Source organism: Agelaius phoeniceus, chromosome 1 (assembly GCF_051311805.1).
Source record: "Agelaius phoeniceus isolate bAgePho1 chromosome 1, bAgePho1.hap1, whole genome shotgun sequence".
In the NCBI taxonomy this organism is placed as follows: Eukaryota; Metazoa; Chordata; class Aves; order Passeriformes; family Icteridae; genus Agelaius; species Agelaius phoeniceus.
This window is the reverse complement of record NC_135265.1, coordinates 66,650,572-66,674,235: the sequence shown is the minus strand read 5'-3', so window position 1 is coordinate 66,674,235 and position 23,664 is coordinate 66,650,572. Positions and strand designations below refer to the sequence as shown.

The following is a 23,664-nucleotide window of genomic DNA, read 5'->3' as shown; positions in this document are numbered from 1 at the left end:
GCCTTCCCAAGTCTCCAGCTGCTGCATTCATGTGTTTCCCCAGCTGGAAGGGAGCCATGCACAGGTTGAGGGAGTCTGTAAGTTTAGGGATTCATTCTTACAACATTTGGAGTGCAGAATGAAAGCATTAGGGAAAAGCAGTAGTGGCCCTTCCCTGGACTGTTTTGCCCCCTTTTTGTATGGTCTTACCCCAAAAGCTTACTACTAGCATATGGATTGCCATGCTGGTGTTTTTCCATTCCTGGTGGAGGGCTGAAGTAACTGGCCTATTTCACCACAGCTAGCAATAAAAGCAACAGATGAATGTGAGGTCCTTGAACTCTGCATTGTCTAAGGTGTGACTCATATCTAGTTTTATTGGTGTGCTACAATGTGTGTTATATATTGTATATAATCATAAACTCTGTTTATGATTATAAACAGAGTTTAGATAAATACAGTTGAGACAACTGATAATGGCCAGGTGTATCAAACCCCACAATTGTGCATTGTAACTTGAAGGAGGAAGTGTTGTCTTTTTTTCTAATGTTAACAATTTTCTCTGGAAAAACAGCCAGCTTTTCTAAGAGCATAAATGTGACTTTCACTGTACAAAACCTGTGTCCCCCCTACTTTGTGTATTAAACTGTGAGTAAAAGACCACTCATTTCTATACTGCACAAATATGCTTAGCCTCATTGAAGCTGACTGAAGGAAGGACTTCACTAGTCATTTTCAGGCAGCTCTTGGCTAGTGGGTACACAAAGCATGCAGAGTACACTAGACCATTTCTCCTCTCCCTTGCTTGTGAGCAAGATGGGCTTGATGGGGCAGAAAAACATGTTTTCACTCTGTAAGCAAGCTGTGGTGCTGTTCATGTGAGCATGGTTAGAGAAGCAAGGATCTTTCAGAGACTCCCTCTACATGGACTTTGGTTTTCAATTAAAAAGAAGTATTCCTCTTAATCTTTGTAAAGGAAGGAATCACATAATGTAGCTAATGCTGGACTAGATGTAGTTGATATTGCTCCCCAGGAAACTCAGAGTAAAAGTACTCATAAGGCTGAGAGCAAATCAAAAGCTCTCCTAGAGGCAGCACAGTGAGAATTTTCTATTGGATTATCAGGGCTTGATGGGAAATTTGTCTAATGTAAGAATCCAGACTGGAAGAGATGGAAACAATAAACTAAATGAGAAAACTTTGGGCATCACATGAGGTAACACCTGTTGGAGCACATAGGTCTTTCTTTCCTGAGAAAGACCTGTTTCAAAGGCATGTGGAGATAATGGAGCACCTTGCTTGTGCATGGCAATCTCTCACCATCACCACCAATGGATTCTGTAATAAGGACTCAGAGAAACAAAGCAGTCACATTTAAACATTTTACTTGCAGATCACATGGAGTTTAATTATTCTGTGTTCCTGCTTTCAGCAGCTGTGGAGGACAAATACAATAGACCCATCCTTCTCCTTTCATCTTGCTCAATAGCATTTTTCTCTGTTTTCCTCAGTGACAGTGGTCTTGGAGGAGTCTGCCCCAGATAAGAGGCCTGAATGGGAGAAGAGGGGTTAACTGTGGGGCAGGATATAGGATATTTTCTGGAGGCAAGGCTGTGATCATTTGTCCCATCACAGCTCCTGCCTTCTCCTTCATGGCTCTGCTGCATGTTATTATGCTTCCATTAACCTGTAAGCTCACAAACCAGCCTTTCACTGGAGAATGTGAACAGATGGATTCTTCCAATGTCTCCTCTGGCTTCTGCTAACCCCTGTGCTCCATGCTGTTGTGTCAGCAATATGAATCATATTAATTATATTCAGAATTTTGGTAACAGGGAGGATAGGGCCGTTTAAATATCAAGTGTTGGCTCCCTGACTCATGGACCTAAGAACTAATCACAGTGGGACTGGTTTTGGTTTAAAAAGATTCTTTTACAAAGTGGTTGGGTTTTTAGTAGATATTGGATAAGGGGGGAAAATTAAAATCTGAGAAATTAGAGTAAATAAATTTAAAGCATAATGAATTCAAAGCACAAATCTGAAGTTGAAACAACCTCATCCCTCCCCACCCAACAAAAGAGAATATCTGTATTTTTAGACTGGAAGGTCACTGGTGAGTGACAAAGGAGACTTTTGTTCTGCCCTTGGCCACACTTCTTGCTTGCAGGCTGCCCCACCTCAGGCCAGCCTCTGTCACCCTCCTTAAAAAGGGTGTAATGATATCGACCTACTTGGCAAAGTGCTTTGGGATCTATCTGTGAAAGAGCCAGGGCTGAGTTGCCTTTGCAATCTTTGAGTGTTTCACGTTGGTACACTCCTTCAGCCTGGAAAACACTGCGTGCTAAATTTGGCAGGTTTTAGTGTTTGTGATTCATTCCCAGGGAATTCCAGACTTCTTTAAGCTCTTCCCTCATCTGTAGGTATTTGCTGACTGGTTTACTAAACAGGCTGTTCTGAGGCTGTTTGCTGTGCTTGACACCACTTAGCTGCTCGCAGCACTGAGTCACACACCACCAAGCCTTTCACCATTTAGATATTAGACATGGCAAACAGAGCTAAACACCCAACCCACAGCTCAGAGTGCTGGGACCACAGCTCCACCTCCCCACGCCAGGGCTCCATGGGTGTGTGAGTCAGGGCAGGCAGTGGTGGGACTTCTGGCCTGATAACAGAGCAGGACAGGAGGAGCTGTTATCTGCTGTGCACGCACAGGTACTCCTGGTGCAGACAGGGTACCCAGCACGTAAACTCATGAGCTAAGCACTGCATGCAAAAGGTAACTGTAATAAAAATAAACTGAGAGCATCTGGTTTATGGTCTCTTCCTTGGTACAATAATGTGCAAACTCATGGCAGCTCTTTCCTTAGTAATTTGCCTTTCTCCTATGGCTCCTATTTTAATAACATTTCTAACCTATAATCTGAAAAAAACACAGAATTTCCAGGATATCCCTTATTATTTTGAAGCCTCCTGCAGGGAACAGAAATGCAGTTGCAACCTGCTCATGCTTTCTGATAAATTGATTTCAAACCTTGCACGTGAACACGCTGTGATTTCTACTGGTACCCAGAGTGACATTTTCCATGAAACCTCAGAGCTGTCCCTTAATGGGAGATTAGTGCTTTAACAAGATGTCTTTTTATTACTGTTGTTGTTCACTCACTAATGAAACAGGCTTGTGCTGTTTGCTATCAATTACATTGCAAATCATGTAATGTAATGACTCAGTACTTTTTATTTTTTTAAAAGAAAACATAGCTTCAAGTTTTATTCAGTCTGGTTATTTCATGGCTTTAGAATTTGTTGTCCGAGTTCCTCATTACTGCAGCTGTAGATAAAAACTTGAAAATCTGAATCTCTTAAGGCTCAGGAATGTGACAGAAAAGAGCCCCCAAAAGGTCACACACAGTTTGACAGACCTTTCACAGAAAGGTGAAGGCGAGGAAGAGGAGGAGGAGGAGGAGATACAAAAGCTGGCACAGGATATTTGCAACTAGCACTGCTGTCTCAGTGGGGGTGCTGGCAACATGTGCCTCTTGGGGCTCCTTGGAAAGTTTTTGCTGTTTAGCCTCAGAATCTGGATTCTTCCAGCTTTGTTTAGTCTTTCTGGGCTCTTTTAAAGGTCAGCTGAGGGAAAACATGAATTAGCTCTTCCAGAAGGAGCTGCTGCTCCTCTCTCTGTTTGGCGATGCAGGGAAAGTGTCTAAAGCATGGTGTTGTGAGAGAAATTAGCTGCTTCTGCTTTCTCCCTTTCCCCTGTAGTGAATTTTGTTCCCTGAATGAATGAGACAGATTTAGGACCAGTTTTATTCCCAACAGTCCCCAATAGGCAACCTAAAAATACCTCCAACCCCAAACACATCCCATGTAGTCCACAGCTTTTTCTGGAGCTGAGGCAAAACAGAGCTGATGTCATGGGCTATTTTTATACAGTAACATCTAAAATACTTTATTTTTGTAATAGTGAAAGAGCACACTAGACTTTTTGGTAAATAATTTCAATGTTATTCTTTCCATTTCTGTAAATTGATGAATAGCTGAACTTAGGTGGAGCAAGATGGGGTTTTTTCTTGTTTTTTTTTTTTTTTGGGGGGGGGGGGCAGGGTTTGGGTTTTTTTTTTTAATTCTTTTCAACTTCTTAAGCACCAATTCCACCCCTGTCCTCTTCCCCTGAGTCTCCTCCAACAGCAAACACCAAGGTAACACCTGCCAGGGGTGGGTCAATACAGTGGCCTTTGGTCTCCAAATAAGAGCAGGTGAGTAACTGCACACTTACTGCCCCAGGAATGGGCAGGGAGTGCTGCAGCAGGGCTGGCACCTCATTCACAGCTCCTGCAGGAAGATCCTGCACTCCTGTCAGCCTCACATCCTCATGCTGTCCTGGCAGCTGTGAAAAGCCACCAAGGCTTCACCGAAGGAGTTCCTGAGATGGTGGCAAAGAGCAAGAACCCAGAAGCTCAAGTTTGAAACATGATGAATAGTTGTCATTGGCCATGTCAGATACAGGCTGGGTGCTTTTCCAGCTTCTGGTTTTCTTCTCCTTCGATGCTGCTGAAGTGTTTGGGCAGGCAGTCTGTTCCCTGTCAACTCCCACTGTCACTTTTTTCCTTAAGAGTAATATCAAAAATGCTTGTTCTTTTATTTTTTTATTTTATATCAAGAGTACCCCAATCTCTCCTGCTGTGTTTATGCTTCTGCCAGCAAATCACTGCTTCTGTCATGTGCTTGGCACCCACTTGCTGCTCACTAGCAACCCAGGTGGGCACAGCACAGCCTTTGTCTCAGAGTCATCCATTGGAACAAAAAACTTTTTTTGGCAATTCAAGTGATTGCTAGTCTGCAAAATTGGAAAATAGAATTTTGCTAACTGGAGCACAGAATGCTGATGGATGAAGAGCTGTTTCAAAAAAGAAATGCAGGCAGGGCAGGTTCTCTCCATTTTATGTTTTCTAAAAGTCAAATCAAGGAAATTAACATGTTTTGGGTTTTATTCAGGCCCTGCTTTAGCAGCATCTGTCTTACCTGTGGGAAACAGGTGTGACTAAAGTGGTAGGCAAAGGGCTTTTCTCCAAAAGGATTCAGGTGCCTAATGTCAGTTTGGAATACTTCTGACTAAAAACATCCCCAAAACCTCTGTGCTGCCCTAGGGGACCTTAAAACCTGACTCCAAGCCTCTAGCAATTATCACAGAGCTCTGCCTGGGCAGAGCTGCATGAAATGGTGGTGGCAGCTTTTTAGCCACCCATTTCTGAAAAGGGAGACAAAACCATTGGTATTTCTTTACTGCTCAAGGACATTTGAATTCGTAGCTTTCACTTCCCCGGGGAACATCCTAAGCAGCCAACTAGAGCGTATCCTGACCTGGTCCTCTCTTTGTAACAGCTCTTCCTGGTTCAGAGTAATTACATGTGTAATTATCAGGGTAGAGACAACCATGGAAGACTGACTCTGCCTGGGTGGTGGCTAAACACTCGCTGCAGGCCACAGGTCTTACTCCAAGGATTGTGAGGTTTATTTATCTAGCTCTAGTATTCAGTGAATTGTTCTGTTTAGAAAGGAACAAAGCTTACTGAATCTTCATAAAAGCTTGTATTAATTCAGATGCAATGTTGGAGTCCTTTCTATGTACAGAGTGCACAGACTCTAAAGGTCCTTGAGATTTAGCTGAGCAGTGTTTTGAGACAGCCGTGTTCTGCTGCAGACCAGCATTGGCAGTAAGCACCAGCCTCATGACAGAAAGGAAATACCCTTGTTGCCTGCCCATACCCAGGTGTGGGGCCAGATGGGGTGTTTTCATAAACACAGTGTCACACTTTGTTACATCTGCATCATTTAAAGGAAAATAAAAGGCTAATCTTCTCATTGCCATCTTCTCTGCTTCCAGCTTTCTGAATTACTTGCACTGATTTCATGGCAGGAAATGCTGATCCTGTGTTGCAAGATGTAGCCCAGCCTGGAATAGTAATTTAATTTTGAATCCTCAAGGTAGAAAACATTCCACTAATGTCTTGCTACCTAAAGGGTCATACTAATCAACTTCTAGCAGTTTCTTCTTCAAGTCTTACTCAAGTAGTTATTAATTAATATATGCTTTTCCACTGTTTTTTTAAATATAATTTTTTCTGACCACTATTGTTAAACCATCTGCCTCTGGAGTACAAATAATTTCTCCAAACCTGCACCATTCTTGCATATCTGTGGACAAGCAGTCACTGACAACAGCTGCTGAAACCCTTGGTAGTCACCAAGACCAGTGTGCTGCACTTGCTTCAGACATCATTGGGGAGTCTGCCTACATTGCCCAGCTGCTGTGAGACAGGGAAGAAGAATCTGGGCTGGGAGAACTGGAAACAACCTGAAAGGGTTTAAATGCTTCTGTCCAGTGAGGCTGAAGGAAGAAAGAGATGAACCAGTGACTGGCAAAGAGCAGAGCCATCTGTATCATGAGGGAACAAGAGGGGTCTGCAAGCCTAAGGTCCCTGTGATTTACACAGTGTGTCACATGTACGTGGCAAAACACTGTTTAGAAGATCTTGGCCACATCTTGGCCACTAGAAAGGTGGTTTGGCATTTTTAGTTTGACCTGCTAAGAAAATACAGTCCCTCAAGCAAGGCACTGTAACTAACCTGCAGAGCCAGGGCAAGCATAGGGCAAACTGCACTTTCACTCTGGGTTTACTAAGACAGTTACTTCCTTCTCGGGAGTTTGTCCTTTCAAATACCTAAGTGTGGCCTCAAAATCTCCATCTTTCATGGGTATTTGCAGCTGTGACCTGCCTCCTCTGTATTTGCTGGTTTGATGGAAATGAGCATAAAACCTGCATGGTGTGGCTGCCCTTATTTCTCTCTCACTTTGAGATTCAGCAGCAGTTTTTTATGAAGAACCAACCTTTCCTTTTTGCAAGCCTAGCTCTTCTGCATTGGAGAAATGCCCTCTCCTCAGAGCCGTGCCACCTTCCTCAGTGTGTTTATGTCCTCTCCCCAGGAAAAGATTACAAATTATGTCGGGAATACATTTTTTAAAACACACAACCTCTTATTACTCAGTGTTTCAAATAAAACAGCACGTGAGCTTGTTAACTCTGTCTGCCACTCTTCTCGTGGAGGATATGTTTTTTAAACAAGTTTTAATATCCTTTAGTAAATAAAAGTTGTTTTCAACAGGAATACTCTGAGCATAATTGTCATATACATATGTGCTTTTTTTTAGAAAGAAAGAAAGAAAGAAAGAAAGAAAGAAAGAAAGAAAGAAAGAAAGAAAGAAAGAAAGAAAGAAAGAAAGAAAGAAAGAAAGAAAGGCCCAAATAATTGCCATCTGCCACTTTCTTAGTAAACATTGTGATATGTCATGAACTCAATTACACAGACCACTGGGTTGTGGACAACTGGTTGCTGCTTTTTAAAAAAAAGTGTTGAAATAAAACTTTGCTTTAGGTGCAGCAAATCCATTACTGAATGTCCACCAAAGAGAAGGGGCTCCTTTCAGCCAGCTGCGTGTGTTCCCTTACATCAGTGGAAAACTGCCCAGGTACAACCAGCTAATTTCTTATTGACTCCTGTAATTGCAGGCAGGGTTAGCAAATGGCACCAGCTACTGCAAAGGCTGCCCCAAATTCTGCATTCTGTCTTTGGCTGAGTTGAGGAACAATGATAAATTTCACTAAATCTGCTTTTTGGCCAAATGTTCTCTGTGGCAGGGGAGGCCACATTCTCCGCTGAGGAGATGCTGTGGGGTCAGTTCTAGAAATAGGTTCATTTATTTAGAAAAAGTCCAGACTGAAGAGCTGAGGCACTGCTAGTAGAGGGGAGAAAGAGGAGTCAGAAGAAAAATATGGGGAGAAAGAGGAGTCAGAAGAAAAATATGAGGAGAAAATTCTGTGATCCCCTTGAAATCTGAATTTGGAAGCTGCTGGGAGAGATGAGAAATGCGACTCAGAATTGGTGGAAAGGTTTTTAAATTAAGTGAGCAAAGGCACTGGACAGAGGTACATCCATTAAAACAAAAGGCACAAAAGTGGTAAAAATATTCAACAATCATTTAATGAATGGGGTGGTGGGAGTCCCTTGTCCCTTTTCCCCAGCTCCTAAGGAATCATTGCTAATTTATTAAAGAAACAGTGGAAGCTTGAAAGCGAAGAACTCCAAGGATAAGATTTGCTTGTTTTAATTTGAGTCTTTTTAGACATAAACAGTTAGAAAAAATTCTTAATTGCACACTAGATGAGACTATGCAGTGACCCACATCCACTAATTGAACAAGGAGAACATCTTTTAGGATGGGGAACAAGTCTAGAGGCAGCCTATATTGCAAATATAAGAGGTGAGTTATGATTCCTAATTTATGGTTCACAGGGCATTGAATCCTCTGGAAAACCTACAGAAATCTGCCATCTTACACCAGATTCTGAAAAAAATTGTACCTTTTTTCAAATTACTACTGGTATCAGTTTCAGCTGACACGTCAGGTGTCTTTAAATATCTATGTAATTGTCTTTTTTTGTGTTCCTAGAACATAAGGGTCAGACTCCTGTCATCCTGCTTCAGTATTCATTGTAAATTGATATTAGGCTGGTGAAACAACTTCTGGGACAGTTTAACACCTTATTTCTCTCTTTCATTTTGGCATGTCTTCTTTCACCTTTCTACACAAACCAACCTGCTTTCTCTTAATGATATTTTGATCAAATATATCATTATATATGATATATAATGACGTGGGGGGAAGGAAGACTGTTTGTGAGAGCTTTGATACATGCAACAAAACTCCTACTGACTTTATTGGAAGAAGGATCAGTCCAGAACCCTTCTTTTCCTGTTAGTTGTTGTTTTGTTGTTTCTGTTTTGTGTGTGAGTGTGTTTTAATTGGTTTTTAGTTATTGGTTTTTATTAGTTTTTAGTTATTTTATTTAATTTTGTGATTCTTTTTGGCCAAAATGCACCAGCATGCTCTGACTGTGTGTATCTTGCGTTCAGTAAGGCACAAAAAGAGAGCTTTATAAGGTTCCCATGACCTGTTTATCGTTCAGGAGCTGCCTGTGTTTGATGTGGTGGGCACATTGTGCCCAGTTTGTCACACCTATTTGCTTCTCAGCTGAAACCCACTGGTGCAAAGCTGCAGCCCATTGTGCTAAGCACACTGGCCCCTTGTGAGTAAATTACATGTACTCCCCTGGCTGAGTGAGACCTTGATGAACTTGTATCAAAGGGTTTTCTGAACTCATTTTTAGGAGCATGATGTGAATTATATGGAGCAGGTGTGAGTGCCAGGGGAAGGTGGAGGTCAGTGTCACACTTCACAGCAGAAAGCCACCCACCATCAAGGCTGCTTTTCATGTGCTCAGCCAGTGTGAACCCTACTGAAAACAGAAGGCCCTCTGAGGCTATGTGCAAGCCTGAAGGAACAGAGCAGGCTTTTGAGGGAGAAAATCAAAGACATTGGAAAAGTTCCTGCTTCAAATCAAGGTAACTTTTAATGACTTGTAAGTCAAGACTGGACTGAAGAAAGAAAAACATCATGACTTAGAAAAATCCTGTCCCTTGACTTCAAAGTAAGGAGGACACTTTCCAGATCAAATCACCTGCCTCAGTCACCTTGGCAGAACAGAAGAGGACTCTGCAAAGGGAGCTGGTCACAATTCCTGCACTGTGGTGGTGCCTTCTGTGAGGAGGCGTGGTGTGTTGTCCTGTCCTGAGAGAGCATCCTTGAGGGTGGCAAACAGTTGCCTTGACTGGGAAACAGAGCCATGCTGTGTGCTTTTCTCCCAAAGGGAACAGTAATGCTTGGGTTTGACCTTTTGGTGCTGTTGGTATTGAGTTAGAGCTACCCAGCCCCTGGAGTCTTTCCTTTGGAGGTAAAGTGTCTGATGATGCCCTAAGGCTACTCTGCCTTAGGTAAAGTGCCTTACAAGGAAAAGCTTCTGGCTTTACTTCCAACAAAATTCATGAGCTACTACAACTGACAGAAGTTTTTGAAGTGTGGGGGGAAAGTGTGTAAGGGTTGATGAAACTTTATTTTAGCAAAGCAATTTTGAATGGCTCCCAGTGATTTGAGAAGGCTTATATTGTACATATTCAATAATGTCAGCTGGGAAGTCATTCTTTTCACTGTGTTCCCCAAGACACTGATATCTTAATTGCTGTTCTGATAATGTTCCTGTGAATTCAGTGTTTGATGCTGCAGAAGCCACCTCAGCTTGCGGGAGAAATTCCTGTGCATTTCATGGAGACTTCATCTCTGGTCCACTGTGGGATAAATCTGAATTATGAAGTAACAGAGCTTTGGGTATCCATGCTCTGTGACCTGGTCTGGGAAAGTTTGGATTTTGTTTTTTTGGGTTTTTTTTTCAACTGAATTGGCTCTTTCTTCCTTTGAGAAAAGGAAGCCCCAGGAAAATCCTGCCATAAAAGGTTTCTTTGCAGCAATCCCACTAGGTTAAAATGGAGACCCATCACCACGAAAATGTTGTGCCTCTGGGAGAAGTTTCACCTGTTAAATCTGAGTGTTTCCATCATGTTTTGGTGTGCAAGGTCTTTACATTCTGCCTTGATGGGAGTTAGGAAAGGGGGATGCCTACAGTGGTTATCACTTAATTTTTTGATTTCAGCAATGAAATTGGGGGTGGAGGAAACAAACAGAAAAGTAAAAGTGTTAGGAAAAGAGTAGCAAAAGGAGTCTTAAAGACTGCCATACAAGCAGGCTTCTATCTAAAGCTATATAATTTCTTCTCTGTGTTGGCATACATCTGAAAAGTTTTGTAAGCTTTCTGATATATTTCTGATTACTTAAAAAAATTGGGAGAGCTGGATCACCCACATTAGTGTTACCCAATATCAACCTGCATTATGTAACTCTAAGGCAGCAGAGCTACAAAATTCCAAGACAGGTTGATCAAGGTTTGTTAGAAGATGTTAAATGGTAGAATGTGTAATAACAGTTGCTGCCTATGAAGGGGGAAGAACATTTTCTGCCAGTTCTGAAATCAAGGGTTGCATAATTTGCAGAAGTGGCTTTGGCTGAGGCTTTGCACTCCAAAGCTGTAATCTTCTGAAGTCTCCCCTAATAGAGCTGGGTTCTGTTGGTGCAAACTGTCACGCCTCACATGCAACAGGTAATGTTTGAACAAAGCCTTCTGGCTGGATTGAAACCTCTCATAATTAGCAGGTAATTAAAAAAAAAATCCAGTTTCTCCAAGCCAGCATAAACCCCCAGCAACCTTGTTGCTTAAATAATGCAAGAGAAGATCTCAAGTAATGCACAGACATCTACAAATCAGAGTTAATTATTCTTTGCAATACACTTTCCAGAAATAATCTCCTTTATCACTTCTTGATGAGAGCCATCATCTGCCAGCAGAAATAGCAGGGATAGACCACAATTAAGTATGACACACAGAGCAGCAGAATGGGGCAAGAAGTAGAGTTGGGTTAAAACTAAATAGTTTACCTCTCTGTAGCCTTCATTTGGCACCTTGCTTTAACCTTCAACAAGAGTCAGTTGTGCTGTGCATCATCCTCTTACACTTTGAAGTCTGGAAATACCCTGAAGAATATGCTTACTCCTCAGATTAAAATCCTCCTAGCAGGGCTCATTTGAAAGAGCACAATGTCACAATGGAGTCCAGACAACGAAGTAGCAAAAAAAAAAGGTAATAGAATAGTGAATTTATAACCAGGAAGTACGGGGAACTTGACATCATAACAGTTTCAGGATGCTAAGAATGATGACTCTAATTCTCCTGATGTTTTATTAAGAACAGGGCAGCAGAAAGGACTCTGGCTGCTATAAGAAAGATGAGAGCTGATGCTTTTCCAGGCTACCATTCGCCAGCCAACACAGCCTGCACAGGACTTTTAAGAACACAGGTGAGTGCAAAGAATACTGAAAATAAGTGCCTGAGGGAGGGTTAGGCTCTTCATTTTTCCCTCTCCTGGGAAGAAGATGTGTGATGTACCACCTTTCCCACCAAATGTGCTTTTGGATGCACATTTATACTTTGATGGCAAGAATAAGAACAGGGTGCCAGGACAGAGAAGTGTTTTCTATCCTGGTCACCCTGCTGCATTCTGGAGTTCTTCAAACTTCATGGTGGCCTGCTTACATCCCTCGTTTCTTTTCCCAGTACGTGTTGAGTGACACTGTCCATGATGGAAATCACAGATGTAGGCTGGTTTAACATTCCCTCCCTCTCAGCTCCACTCATGTTTTATGGTCAGCTTAGTTAGGTTCCTTTGCCTCTTTTAATATAAAAAGTGGCAGGTGCTGGTGGCCTAGACTAAGGAAGTGTGATGTAGCTTTAAACATGATTTATGTCTTCTAGCTATTCCTTAGGCTAGCAAAGGGTATTTCTTCTTGCATCAACCCAAAACATAGTTGAAAACTACTGCTATCCATCAGAAGCAAAGACTAGGAAAACTAAAACTTTTACCTCCATACAGCATATTTTTTGAGTAGATGTTTTTCTTTTACCTCCATACAGCATATTTTTTGAGTAGATGTTTTACAGGTACTCCCTTAGATACCTCCTCTGGACCAGACACCATGAGCTGCACTCAGGTTAAATCCAGTTTCCAAAGTAGCTCCAGTGCAGCTCAGGCACTGACAAGAGGCACAGACCATGGCAGTGCTTGGAACAAATATATATAGGATAGAAGCAATGTCTTCTCTACCTGGTGTAAAGGTGTCAACATGCACCTTGCTCGTATTTTACCAGTGACTTAGTCAAAAGAGGGAGGTGGTGGTGGTGAACACAAGCCAGTAAACTTAAAAGCCTTCTTCTCATGAATATGTAATGGAGTTCACTCTTTCAGCCTTCTTTGAATTCAACTGGGTTAAAACAGTGAACAAACAATTAATAATTGTTTGCCAGGAATATGATGATCCACAACAATCACAGTGTAAAAGAAACAAACTGAAATGCACAACAACCTCCTTAACGCCCAGCAATTATGCTGGTACATCATAGAGCATAACTGAAGTGCTTGTTAATAAAACAGTTAATGAAGTAATTCTAAAACATTTTTTCCACTTTTCTGCTGAGCAGCATATGAGAGGTTCCTAACCATCAGTGGCATAGAGGGGCCTTTATAGGAACAGAGATGAAGGAAGGGAAAATCTAGAGAAATGAGTCTAGATATCTGAGCATAGAGTTTCCCCTTGAACCTAAACAGGAATTTTATTTTTTCATTTTCTTTCCTATAAATGTGAAAATTTTAGGATCCAGTTACCTGAAGCATTTTCTGTATCAGCAAGTCTCATTTAAGTAGACTACTGATCTCTTGCTCCTCTGTCTGTGCTGACATGTCCCAGCCTCTCTCTCCATCAGTGCAACCATCTATGGTGCTGCATGCTGGACACTTCCCCTAGCAGAGCATGAAGAAGGCCCCTGACCACTTCTGTGTGCAGTAGCAGATGCTGTATTGAAGAACCTGACTGGTTTTTCTGGATACAGACACACAAAAGCAGTAGCTGATAGTGCAGTAATAGGCCATTCAAAGAAATGGGAAGTAGCTCTAGGAACTTGGAGTAGAAGCCCTTAGGAGGTCATGGACCTTTGATTTCTGCTTACAGATGTGTTATTAATTTTTGAAAGACCACTTTACTTTCCAGAACACTATTTTGATGCTTTTTGCCACATTTTCAGAAGTGAAAAACATCACATTGGGATATCTAAAACCTCTGCTTCCTGCCTTCCCGATAAGATCTTTGTGACCCATGTTTGTCCCTTCTCTTTCCTTTTTTCAGACATGAATGTTTAGACATATAAATATTCAGCAAAATTTCATTGTCCTGCAGGAAGAAAACCTGCCTGTCCTCAGTTCCTAGTTTCTGTGCACAGACTAATCTTTTACAACTTCAGTGCCTTGTCACAGATACTGCGTTAATTAACCAACACCTGTTCGCTAATAAATATTCTAATTGTTCTGAGGTATAAATGGAGAGTGGGGGAGGATTGCAGATCATATCTTACATAATTGCCAAAGAACATGCAAAGCCTTTGGTGGCCTCCTGAATAAAAGTAAGGTATATGTGCATTTTCCTCAGAGCAACCTCCTCCTGAGCGAGGCAGAAAGCGATCTGTGCCCTGAGGAAAGGTACGTGACAGAGGTCTGTGTTCTGTGTTCTTCGAAGGCAGCAGTAAGCAGTGCCAGCAATATCCGCTAGATCAAGTGTTTCTAGGCTCTCGTGTTTCTTGTCTGTGAAATCAGATTCAGCTGATGGCTCCCAGGGAACTTAGAGAGTAGCATTCCCAGCTAAAATACTGCTTTGAAAACTAAACAGCACTAAATGCATATTACATCTCCTTCATCACTACTGCTGGGCATCACAGCAGGCAGTGGTTAATTACAGCTGCATTTATAAGTGGGCTCTTGGGCAATGAAACATTAATTCTCCAGTGTCATTTGCTATGCTGGCCACAAAGTCAATGCTGAATTACTCACATGCCTGTCAATGTTTGGTTACTGTACCCGAAGAGATTCTCATAAGCTCAATCCCCTTGTTGTCTTCACTAACTAAATCAAAAAGTAAAATAAAATTGTCTTCCAGCCAAAGCCTATAGTGGCATATGGAGGATTTTTTCCTTTTGACTAGGAATAAAGGATGCACAGAGACAAGTATGTATGTTTCTGACTTGCTGTACACCTCCAGCTAAAAAAAAATTATATTTATATGTGTATATGTGTGTGTGAGATATACATATATATATATATATATGTATAATGCCTTGATATTTGAATTATTTTGCTTCCACTTCAGCCTATGGCTGAGTCAGCAGAGGAGTCAAAATGAGTTGCAGATGAATATTATGGAGGTTAGAAGTAAAGGGAGCAAATGGCTCTGCCCAGTGATGTAGTATAGCAACCAGAAAGGAAGTCAGAGTAGATTCAGGGGATTGGCATTAAAACATTGAAAGCAACAGGTTATTGTCATTTACAGGCTTTTGCTAGGCTTCTGGTATTATTATGTGAGTCACATGAAAACATGTTTTGGACTACAGTTAATATGTTGGTGATAATAATTGTGGTGTTAATTACACAAAGAGCTCACTCTTCACATGTGATGCACATCTGGTGTTATCTCAAAGGCAAATTTTTAATTTGTCACTGAGACCTCCATGATCCTGAGCATATTGAAAGAAGCCTGATTGATTGTGAAACGCAGTAGGCACTGTGACAGAAAGCAGTATGATAAATTGAGTGATTTGAGAAATGTGCTTTTTTGGCTGTTTCTGATTTCATCAAGAGTGACATTTCAGCCTTAAATGGATAGCCTGACTAAAGCCCAGGCAGTACTTATGCACCATCTAAGCTTTGACTTTTTGGAACACTGTCAGAGCAGTGTGTTTTTGGACTACTCACTCTGGTGTGGAATTTCAATCTTTAGGTTTATATTATCATGCCTCATTGCAAAAACCTGGTAAAAACTGAACCTGAATATGACTACACTCTCCAAATATGCCTCCCTGAAACTGACCTCTTTGCATTCCTTACCTGGCTACATTTAAAGCTGCTGACACTTTTATGTAAAATTTAGTACCATCTACCTGAAATAGAAGACCATATCCAGCTGTGTTCTGCAGTAAATAAGAACAGCTACTGTAACTTATTTGTCCAAGTGATTGTACAGCACCCCCTGACCTTTTGTTAGGTTTTCTTGTTGTTGGGCTTTTCCAAATAGCATCCTAGAATGGAAAGTTTGTATTGAAACAAATGTTTAAGCACTAAGGATCAGTATCTCCTCTTTAATGCCTTGGCAGGGGAAGCTCTTTTGGACAATGTCTTTTTTCACAAATGGCATCACTATCAATACTGAAGCCTGTAACAGACTAAAGTAAATGGGGGGTCAGAATCGGACCTTACACCACACATTCTTTTGGAACCTTTTGTATTTTCATTGTATTAATGGTTCACTCCATGAAGATCAGAGTGAGCAGAGGTAACGCTGACATTGCAGACCATGGGATCCAACATCAGGATAACATTCTGCTTAGCAAAAAGACTCTCATGGAGGGTAGAATCAAAAGGGTTATCTGCTCTGCTAAATCCCATCCCTGCAATCACCTGACCAAAATTCATCTCATGCACCAGAGGCTACAAAACTTCTTCCAGCATCTTGTAGCAGCCATGAGATCTGTGGTGAAAGATAAAACAACACACACCAGACTGTTTACCTTTGCCTTCCTCTCTTTTCTGGGTCTTTTAAGATCTGCCTAACATTTCGTTCTTAAAAAATGAGTCTGAATGTGATCAGCTTTTTCCACATTGTGGCATATTACAGAAGGGCATTAGGTGCAATTCACCACTGTGAGGCATCCGGTCTTGCCAACGAGATCTCAGATCAGTCTGGAAATGTGAGTGATGTCCTAATTTTGCACTTATGTCTTCATTAGCAGTGATTTTTTACTAGAAATCCTTTCAAAACTGCACTATCAAAATTTAATATAATCAGCAAGCCCCTGGCACAAAAACCAGATTGCACTTGCATTGTTCAAAATAAAAGTAATAGAAAAGAGTCAGTGATCAAAGCACCTTCCACTATAAAGCTCTAGGAATTGGCTAGGAATTTTTCAAGTAAAAGATGCTTTAATTTTTCTTTAAAGCAAGGGTTGTCATCTAGGCTCTAAGATCCTCTGCATGCTTATAGATGCTGCTGGACAGATTGAGTTGCCTCTGAACGTGTAGAAACAGAAGAGCTGAAGGTGAGAGGGGATTTGCAGGGAGGATTCTATCCAAACAGCAAGGAAGGGAAATAGCATCCTTAAGGTACACCTTCAGTGAGCACCTTTCCCTGAGCAAGCCTTGCAGGTATCACATTCCCAGTACAGTGCCCTGCAGGCTGGAAAGGAGAGTGGGTGAAGGGAGGGCAGCTGTGAGTTTTGGGCAGCCCTCCAAGGGGGTCTGGCAGAAGGGCACTGCTGGTGGGCAGTGCTGAACCACCACAACCTGGCAGCACAGCTCTCCTCAGCCAGCACCACCCAGATCCTGAGCAGCTCTGGTCTCCTCTGGTAGCTCTGGCTGCAAGGAGGTTGCAGCCACTCTCTCCAACTTCCTCCCCAGACAGACAGTCTGTCTGGGAGGCTACGTGCCAGGGTTCGTGCTGTCCCAGGGGTTCAGCCCCTCGTTAGGAGGATTTAGTTACTAACACATTTGTAATTCTGATGCTGTTAGCACTTGCAGCACCATCATGGGTTTTACAGAAGCTGCATTTGTTTGCTCCTACATGAATGAGTAGAAACAGAAAGGCTAAATTTTCTTTTGTAGTGAGAAGTGGAAACCAACGTCTAAAACCTTTTCCCTGATGTCCTCGCCCACTGTGCTGCTTCACCAGAGAGGCTGACAGAAACAGAGAACTTGGGCCAACATGCATTTCTCCTTGTTTTGCAAACTGACCAAGTTCCCCTTTCAGATGTGAGGTGGTACGTGTGTGTGCACACTGTGAGACCAAACAGTTAGCTAATCCTCTGCTCTGGAATCTGTCTGACAAAGTGCTAGAGCACTGGGACGTTTTTCTTTTCTAAGTTGTTTAAGTAAACAAAATTAAATCTCTTCTTGGCCAGTTAAAAAAATCAAGTCATAAAAGCCTGGAATAGTTCTGTTGTATACATTTCCCTTGGAAAGTATCTGCTTCAGTTTTTCTCTTTGTTAATCAGGTCTGAGACCTCCATTAGAGAATAGTTTATTCCCAGCTTTAGTTAATATTTTTCAAGTGTGCTGTATTTGTGTACGTTAATTCCTGCCCCCTCAGCTCTCAGGGATTATCTAAGGACAGGACAGCTAATGGCTATCTGAAACCAGTCAACTTTTTTTTTCCTGATGTCAGAGTAAGGACAGGTAAAATAGCAGTAGAAAGCACCTTCTTGAATTAGCTATGGCCCTTCTCCCTTTTGTGAGATTCTTTCTGATTTTTTGTGTTGTTTTCCTTGAGTTGTCGATTGTTTAAAAGTGGGTACATTATTCAGTGAATATGACAAGAAAACCTATTTAAATTCTAATGTCTTTGGGAAGTATGTTCACATTATGCATTTATCTTGTGTTATAATTTCTGTGATAACTGCTACCTGAATGCACAAATTCTGCTGTACTGATTCTGATACTTACCAAGCAAGCATAAGGTGAGGAAAATGTTTGTGAAATTATTTTTGTCCTCTTACCAGGACTTGAATTATTTTTAGAGCAAGGTCATAGCAGTTGGTGTAGTCAAAAGCTAACATTGTGTAAGCTGGGAATATTACCATTGCATTTGTTGCTGCTTTGGGTCAGATCCCACCTTTCCTAGCATTAGTAAGTTTGTTTTAGTTCTTTCTCTTCCACTACTGCCACAGGAAGCAAGGAATTAGGACATACTCATGTACAGTTCCATCTCCAAACATTTTCAGAGTGCTGCCACTTTAACTGCTCGTTTGTTTTTGTTCCTACAGGTGTATTTGTTTTCAGATCACTCAGTTTGTTATTCTAGTCTCAGAATAATCTCTGCATGGCTTTGTCAGTGCTGTTTTGGGGGAGGACCTGAGGGAAGAGTGGGAGGATGGTCATTTTCAGGGTCAGTGCAGCCTTGGGCATCCTTACACCGATTGTGATCTACACCTCTAATTAGGGCTTTGGACAGGGAGCCTGGCCTGCACTGAGCACACTTGTTTGCAAAACCCCCTGACCTAAGGCACTCCCATGCAGGCAGGTGCACATCACTTTCATGTAGTTCAGCCTGAGTTAATCCCTGAACTGTGAGTGCAGGAGGATGAAATGCAGAAGGCAGAGCTCCTCCTGTTGGGCACAGCTCCGTGCAAATGTGGCCAGGCTGCTTCCAGACCCAGGGGGGCAAGAGGATGCTGCACTGGGTGGCCCTCTCAGTTCAAGTCTCTATCAGCTATCTGTGCTCTGCACAACTAAAGTGGCAAAACTTTCCCGTCCTGGAAGAAGGAGATTTCTTAGATTAGATCAAAGAGGGCACTGTAGCCCAGACATAGTGACCAAGTTCATCCTGTGAGTGAGTGCACTTCCCGTCCTCACCTGACTCTTTCACCCTCTTCTTAAGACTACTGAGTATCATGACAGCCCCTTTTAGAGGGAACTGGAAGAGTGCATCTGACAAACACTGGCAATAAAGTACTTCACCTTTTTTTTTCCCCCTCCCCACTTAAGCTTTTTGATCAGCTAGAGCTAACAACTATAAAATCAAATATTTCTCCTCCTGGTGGTATTAAATTGCATGCAAAGCTCTGTGGGCAGGTAGCCAGAAAAATAACAAAGCCACCTTGGAAGTATTTATCTCTGCAAATACCTTATACTTCTGATTTCTGTCTGTCTGAGTTTTTCAGTGTGTTTTAAACTGTCCATTAATTAAACCCCACAAGTAAGGTTACCTCATTTTTCCAATTGTAGAAACCAAACACCAAAGAGGTTACAAATAGAATTAGGAGACTTCTTTGTGTTTTGAGCACTACCCAAGGCCACTGGCAACAAGAGGGCTGTTCACAGGGTGTGATACTGCCTGGAGTGAATCTGGCCCTGTGACTCACCTGTCAGCATGAGGCTGGTCTAGAAAGAGGTGCTGTGTCTCCTAATTCTTGGTTGTGCACCTCAGTGATGCTGCTGACTCTTTCCTTTCTTTAGGAATAATGTTATTGAAGGGGCAGGCAGTATTCAAGGCAGTACAAACAAGAAGAAAATCTTTGGTGTCCTGTTGGATCATACCTGCAGAATTTTATGAAGTATCAAGACCTGATCCAAAACTGTTACAATTATCAATAGTTTCACATGATTTTGGTTTTCTTTTCCAGCAATGGGATTCCCTTGTTGTAGGAATGAGCTGATTTTTTTTCTCTTTATATCTGCCTTGATTTGTGCTCAGCACTGCAGAGGCAGGTATTTTTGAAAGCATAGTTCTGTGACATATTTATATGATCAGCTTGAACTATGAACTAGGAGAGGAAAATCTAAAGGGGATGACAGGAAGTCAAAGACTTGTTAAAATAGTTCGAAAATTCCAGGAATTCAAATGGGAATCTCACAATGGTCAGAACCCATATATGCTTGTGGTGGTGCCAAAAATTTTTAATTAACCCATAAATTTAAACCAAGAGCCAGATTCTGAATTTCATGGGATTGTGGTAGGGCTGAAAGAACCAGCAGACTTTAAAAAACGTTGACAACAAAGGTGTTGTTGAGGTGCCCTCAAAGACATTATCTGAAGTAGACTGTACTGATGAAATGGAGAGTGCTGCAAACGTACTGGGATAATCAAATAAGTGGGTAAGACTTGTTAGAACTGGCCTATACTAAAGAGGAACAAAAATACATGGCCCTTACTGGCAGAACAGAATTGTTTCTGCCCTAAGGCAGCTGAATCTTTAGAAACACCTGTAACAGTTCTGCTAAACATAATTATAGTTGGCAGATGAAAAGAAGACGCGATAAGATCAGATAATTCCCCCATTCAGCACTGGAGCCCACTGAAATCAATTAGGCATTTCCAGGTTACTTTAGAGCATGCTGGGTCAGCAGGAGAAGGACCTGCTTAGGAACTGAAATATTTGTGCTTTTGCAGGTTTGTGGTATAGAAAAGCACTGCTAAAGAGGGGGAAAACTAGAAGTTTTGAGGAAATGCCCTGCTCTGTGGTGCTGATGTGTCCTGTCCTGCCTGCTCAAGGATGCATCAATTGAGAGGCAAACAAGGGGAGGGGAGGAGCTCGGTGTGAGGATATGAGCAGATATGGCTTTAATTCTTTAATTGTGAAGCTTGAAGTAACAGGTATTTCAACTGAACTCAGATATTTTGAATCTGAGTTTTCTTCAGTTCTAAATCAGAGAAAAAATGCAAATGTATTGCAAATCAGATGAGCCACAGCTTAGGGCTGTGTGTAGAAGATAAATGTCTATGTACTATCTGGACTGTGGCATGCATATGTGAGGGTTAAACAAGAATTAGTTTAATGAAGGAACAGGTTTCTCTATCAAACTTCCAGCAACTCCAAAACAATCTAAAAATAGGATATTTCAAAAAAATAATAGCTTGACAATGTTCTTGCTAGCTAATGACCTAAGCATATGAGAAACCTGATGTGGCTACCATGCATCAAATTGTTGACATGGGCTGTGAGAGTCTGGTATGTTATTTAAAAAATAATTGGAGGACAGAGGGCTATTCTGAAAGAAATAAGTCTTGCTGGAAGCAAGTTTTCTGCATTTTAGCCAAACCACCTTTTTTGAACATATCAGTGAAGAGAAGAAGGAGAAAAAGTTGTTCCTCACTTTTACTTTATTTTCAGATGAACAATGAAACTGGTTTCATCCATGTCTTGAAAGATGGTTGTCCCTGCTAGACTGTTCCAAATGTCTCCTAATGACAGTTTTAACAGATAAGTGCCTGCTTTGAGTCAACTTATAAAGGAAATCACAAACAATAATTTAGATTTCACAAGAACCCTGATAACATTCTTAGTCACAGGAAAGGATTCCTGGGAAGGGGTTCATTAAGAGCAATAAAATTCTTTTCTAAGTAATAGCATAGTTGATATTAACAGTAGTCCTTACCTTAAACTGCTACACGTGTGTGAATGCACACACATGTGTGTGCACCTCTGTGAGTGTGTGCAGAGAGAGAGTAGGAGAAAGCTTTATATTTCTGAATGATGGTATTGTATAAAACAAACAGGTGAGTTAATCTTTTAAGCAGTGCAGATTTAAATACTAAAAAAAAATTAGATCCAAGTCTAGGTAATTTTACTTATGGCTAATCTTTTTAGAGTAGTCAGTGGGACTTTTCTATTTCATGGTGGGTTCAATCCTTCAGGCATTTTAATACATGCAAACTATTGCCTCAAAAATCAATGTATTTTACAGAGGGATATTCTCTAAACAGACTAAGCAGACTCTTATTTTTTTTCCTCCAAAATTTTAATTAAAAAAAATAAAAATCTAACTGCAGTTTCTAAGTACGCCCAGGTATTTTCTTGCAGCAGCAGCACTGCCCGCCCAGCCCGGGAGCGCTCCGGCGGCGGCAGAGCGCAGGCGGCAGCGCGGAGCAGTCCCGGCACCGCAGCGCTCCATCTGCCGGGGCGTGCGGAACGTCTCCCGCGCACCTCTGCCTCCCTCTGCCGCCCTGGGAGCCGGCTCCGGATGATTTCTGATGGCTTAGAGCAACCTGCGACGCTGCTTTCATGCTGGAGAGAGCTGCGGTATTTAGCCCATGGTATTACTTCCTTCCTCTCCTACATGGCTGTCCAGGCATCTTCATCCGTCATCGAGGTTAGCGGCTGAGATCGTGTTTCAGCCTCCTGAGAGCTGAGATTAGGAGACCAAGGATGTCTGAAAGACCACTTCTCCAGCCACAACTAGCTGTGACTGCCAATTCTCCTGACTGAGTAGTAACTGCTGTTAACTCCATAAATTGGTGGTCTAGAAAGTGGGCAAGTGTCACTGTTAGGTCAGGTGTGACATACACACACATGATCAGGGTCCAAGAAGAAAAAAGTTTTTTATTCTGCATGTTCTCCAGCTTTTATACTCTTAACAAAGCGTGCTCTTAAGTCATTAATTACATCACAATAACTTATTATATTCCTTGGTGCAAAGCAATTAATGTCAATACAATTGGCAAAAGTTTTACAGAAATTTAATAAGGCCCGTATACACATCTACTTAAGCATGTAGTCTAGCTTAGAAAAATTTTCATGTCTCTTTTCTAATCTGTTTCCATGCTGATGGCCTTGTCTTCTTCCTTGCTTTGGATACACTTGAAAATCATCAATTGTTATTTCTTCTAACTCAGCTTTGCTTGCAGGCCAGCTGTTACTACTCCTGATTGAGTAGTAACTGCTGTGCATAAATTGGCAGTCTAGAAAGGGGACAATAGGAAGAAATCTGTTGCTAACATCAGAGGTATTAATTTATTTTCTGTATTTGTAACAGCTTGTCAGTGACTTGGGTGAAAGGCCAAAAAACCCCTTTGAAATGGGGAAAAGTGTCTGCATAATGAGCAGTGCTGGGGTTTTCCATTCAGTTAAAACAGATCTTTAACTGCACTGCCAGTCAATCTACATGGCCAGGTCTGGCTAGAAAATCTCAAGTTCTGTTCTTCAAGGGGACCAAGAGGGGTTGCTATTTGGATTTTGAACATTTACTATGATGAAAAGCTGTATTCACTATGGAAAATTAAATATTTGCTTCAGAGCATGGGAATAGAACATATTCAGTCTTGTCTCCTTCTCTAAAGAGATGTGACTTAAGAAATCAGTTCATTTTGAACAGCATAACCTTTCCAAGTGGAAAATTATTCAGCCAAGGGCTCTCCGATGAAATTTATCATTATTTCTTCAGCTTCTGAAAACAATACCAGAAGTTAATAGCAACTTATGTAGATGTATTCTGATCTTTTGCAGGGCAGAGAAACTAAGCTGACCCTACTTTTCCACCTGTAAAACTAATTTCCTTTGGCTGAAGTCAGAGTTTACAGCTGGCTCCTAGCAGTGCTTTGCACACTCCCAAACCTCCCAGCTGCTGTGAGGGAATAGGGGAATGGGGGAAGGAAAATGAGCTCATCTGGGATGAAGATCAGTCCCTGTTTAAGCTTTCAGGTGCTCCCCATGGACCCTTTCACAGGTGGGTTTGGATGTCTGAGGAGGCCTGGAGTCCCTCAGGCGTTTGTGATGGCTCAGGGCTGGCTGTCAGGCAGACCTTGTGAGTTGTGTC

At 41.7% G+C, this 23,664-nt stretch overlaps 1 long non-coding RNA gene across 1 annotated transcript in view; it reads left to right on the top strand.

The window, feature by feature from the left end:
- LOC143695783 (uncharacterized) overlaps positions 1–23,664 on the top strand; it is a 31,195-nt gene that overhangs the window by 5,574 nt on the left and 1,957 nt on the right. Inside the window, exon 2 of the long non-coding RNA XR_013185321.1 lies at positions 11,731–11,841. This is a non-coding gene — a long non-coding RNA (uncharacterized LOC143695783). The remainder of the gene's footprint in view (positions 1–11,730; positions 11,842–23,664) is intronic.